The 459-nt window shown below is 44.4% G+C and overlaps 1 pseudogene; it reads right to left on the reverse strand.

Moving 5' to 3' along the window:
* Nucleotides 1–459, reverse strand: part of LOC108748144 — a 30,658-nt pseudogene that overhangs the window by 28,601 nt on the left and 1,598 nt on the right.

A 459-nucleotide genomic window follows, 5' to 3' on the forward strand; every position in this document is an offset into this window, starting at 1 on the left:
CCGATTCTGACCTGATTTTAACGTTTTCCAAAAATTTGTTAAACTCTGTTAACGATGCCTGCGCTGGCGCGTACGTGCTCAAACCGGTCATAATTTTCTTGACTAACGGAGAACACCGTTGTCTCATCGCAGAATTTTGGGCAGTGGCGCAAGAGACGATCGCTCGATAAATCCCAGTTAGAGCTTTCTCGTTCAATTTATCGGAGAATTCAGTGATAAGACGCTCACAGAGTAACATAAGATGGTACAAAATATCGCTGCACGTCGGCAGAAATTTTTCGGAAAAGAATATTTGCTCGTCTATCGTATTCCACAGTACGCTCTGTTTGTCATTCTCCACTTGGTCAGCTAATACACTACGAATTTGAGTAGCAAATACGAAGCGACCAAACCTTCGGTTACCGTCGCTGGTTGCGCGCATTGCTGAGTACCTCTTGTTATTGCCTGCGCAAGAATCGA

The sequence above is a fragment of the Trachymyrmex septentrionalis genome, unplaced genomic scaffold, assembly GCF_001594115.1.
Source record: "Trachymyrmex septentrionalis isolate Tsep2-gDNA-1 unplaced genomic scaffold, Tsep1.0 scaffold212, whole genome shotgun sequence".
NCBI classification, from domain to species: domain Eukaryota; kingdom Metazoa; phylum Arthropoda; class Insecta; order Hymenoptera; family Formicidae; genus Trachymyrmex; species Trachymyrmex septentrionalis.